Below are 3,450 nucleotides of genomic sequence, written 5' to 3' on the forward strand. Positions count from 1 at the left end.
AGTATCTCTACAAAAGAAAAGACGAAACAGACGTAAGTCGCAAGAATAGAAGCAAGTTACAGCAAGAGTATCTCATTTCTATGTACATTGTATTTGTCAGGTAAGATAAACACACATGATATCATGTCAGATAATTCGATTTGCTACAATATTGGTCTAAATCAGATTCACTCCGTGCATCAACAGAGCAAATTATATCTCAGAGCAGGCATGTGTGAGAGGTTTTATCCAATAATATTGTGGATGAAAGCAAACAAGAAGGCATGGCAGAATAGTCGATCATGACAAAAGAGAGAGCAGTACCTATAGGTCTTCGACGTTTGACACAAAGGTTCGCGGAGTCCTTTTGGTTGCACAATAACACATCAAGTTGTTCGACTATGAAGTTATCAATGCGAAATTGCTTAGATGGATCTGTTGGAATTATTATGTGATCAAATGGTCAAAACGTCAATTACCATAAGTTAATATGGACCCATTAATTAATTTCAGGATTAATACCAATTAAATGGCAATTAACAATTGGGCCCGTGATTGGGGGGCCGAATTTATGTTAATATGGTTAAGGTCCCACGGTCAAAGTCAGCGCATTATATAAGGGAGCAGATGCACGTAAACATGAGTCAATCACATTAGTCATGGTCTTCTCCCAGAATCACTCCTTCTCCAATCAGGAGAGCGCGGCTCATTGACGTGAAGGCCTTGCCGTTTCTCCGGCGAAGTGCTGGAGACGCAGCTGCAATCCGTCATCAACTTCAGACTCTAATTTCTCTATCGAGATGGCCTCTCCAAACGGAGGTATAATTATCTACTGTCCACTAAATTCCGCATCAGATCAAATTGTGTTCATGTGTATTAGATAAGATCCATTAGCACTTATATAATCTCAACATGTAGTCTAACAGGATCCCGTGACATAGCTCACATCCGTTAGGCAAAATATCTTTTATGTCAGCACAATATCAAGAAAAATTAAGTATATGTTAGTTGAGAGCTTGAGATACATACCTTCCCAATCAGTACTGGCCAATAAGAATAATATGACTCTGTCAACAGAGAAAGATGACACCTTTCTTCAGTAAATTGTGATATCCACCTAATAAAAACACATATATGCGCTAGTTATAATACAAAAAAACATCATACCAGAAGTTCTAAGAAACCAGTGTTAGTTAATTATGAGGACTTGTCATTATCAAAATTCCATCTATATTAAACTAAAATGTACAAGCAGCGACATATTATAACTATGGCACACCTTCACTATGAATAGAAAGATGGTTAGTGAAATTACCTTGAGAGCACCTTTGAAAGATCGTGGATGTTGCCTAGAGGGGGGGCTGAATAGGCGTTTTAAAATAATTACGGTTTAGGCTTGAACAAATGCGGAATAAACCTAGCGGTTAATTTGTCAAGCACAAAACCTACAACAACTAGGCTCACCTATGTGCACCAACAACTTATGCTAAGCAACATAAACTACTAGGTGATAGCAAGATATATGACAAGAAACAATACGGCTATCACAAAGTAAAGTGCATAAGTAAAGGGCTCGGGTAAGAGATAACCGAGGCACGCGGAGACGAGGATGTATCCCGAAGTTCACACCCTTGCGGATGCTAATCTCCGTTTGGAGCGGTGTGGAGGTACAATGCTCCCCAAGAAGCCACTAGGGCCACCGTAATCTCCTCACGCCCTCGCACAATGCAAGATGCCGTGATTCCACTAAGGGACCCTTGAGGGCGGTCACCGAACCCATACAAATGGCAACCCTTGGGGGCGGTCACCGAACCCGTACACTTTGGCAACCCTTGGGGGCGGTCACCGGTACCCGTCAAATTGCTTGGGGCAATCTCCACAACCTAATTGAAGACCCCGACGCTTGCCCGGAGCTTTACACCACAATGATTGAGCTCCGAACACCACCAACCGTCTAGGGCACCCAAGCACCCAAGAGGAACAAGCTCAAGGGTACCAAGCACCCAAGAGTAATAAGCTTCTCAACTTGTAACTTCCACGTATCACCATGGAGAACTCAAACCGATGCAACAAATGCAATGGCAAGGGCACACGGAGTGCCCAAGTCCTTCTCTCTTAAATCCCACCGAAGCAACTAATGCTAGGGAGGAAAATGAGAGGAAGAACAAGAAGGAGAACACCAAGAACTCCAAGAACTAGATCCAAGGGGTTCCCCTCACATAGAGGAGAAAGTGGTTGGTGGAAACATGGATCTAGATCTCCTCTCTCTTTTCCCTCAAAAACTAGCAAGAATCCATGTAGGGATTGAGAGATAGCAAGCTCGGAGAAGGTCAATAATGGGGGAAGAACACGAGCTCAAAGGATAAGATTCAATGGGGAGGAAGACCCCCTTTTATAGGAGGGGGAAAATCCAACCATTATTTGCTCAGCCCGCACACGTGCGGTACTACCGCTCCACGAGCGGTACTACCGCTCGGGCGGAAGAAGCAGGGAAAAGGAGCAGCAAAACACGAACCTTGGGGTGGTAGTACCGCTTATAAGCGGTACTACCGCTCATCCCAGCGGTACTACCGCTCCTACTGCCGCTACTACTGCCGCTGAACCCGACACGAGAAAACCACGTCTCGAGTCGAGGCGGTACCAGCGCGGAACCGGAGCCGTACTACCGCTTATGGCCATGGGCGGTACTACCGCTGTGGGACAGCGGTACTACCGCTTGTGGCGATAAGCGGCACTGCCGCTCCGGCCTAGCGGTACTACCGCTGGCGCCATCCTAATGCCACTATCGCGAAACCAAAGAATACTCCAAAGAAAACCAGAACTGCCATAACTTCTGCAAATGAGCTCCGAATTGAGCAAACTCAAGCTTGTTTGAAACAAGACAACGAGTAGCATCAAAACAGGTGTCTCCAAAGGTACATGTTGGGTTGGCGTATTTTGAGATTAGGATTTGTCACTCTGATTGTCGGAGAGGTATCTCTAGGCCCTCTCGGTAATGCACATCACTTAAGCCTTGCAAGCATTGCAACTAATGAGTTAGTTGTGAGATGATGTATTACGGAACAAGTAAAGAGGCTTGCCGGTAACAAGATTGAACTAGGTATTGAGATACCGACGATCGAATCTCGAGCAAGTAACATACGGATGATAAAGGGAACAACGTATGTTGTTATGCGGTCTGACCGATAAAGATTTTCGTAGAATATGTGGGAGCCAATATGAGCATCCAGGTTCCGCTATTGGTTATTGACCGGAGACATCTCTCGGTCATGTCTACATTGTTCTCGAACCCGTAGGGTCCGCATGCTTAAAGTTACGATGACAGTTTCATTACGAGTTTATATGTTTTGATGTACCGAAGGTTGTTTGGAGTCCCGGATGTAATCACGGACATGACGAGGAGTCTCGAAATGGTCGAGACATAAAGATTGATATATTGGAAGCCTATGTTTGGACATTGGAAGTGTTCCG

Source organism: Triticum dicoccoides, chromosome 4A, assembly GCF_002162155.2.
Source record: "Triticum dicoccoides isolate Atlit2015 ecotype Zavitan chromosome 4A, WEW_v2.0, whole genome shotgun sequence".
In the NCBI taxonomy this organism is placed as follows: Eukaryota; Viridiplantae; Streptophyta; class Magnoliopsida; order Poales; family Poaceae; genus Triticum; species Triticum dicoccoides.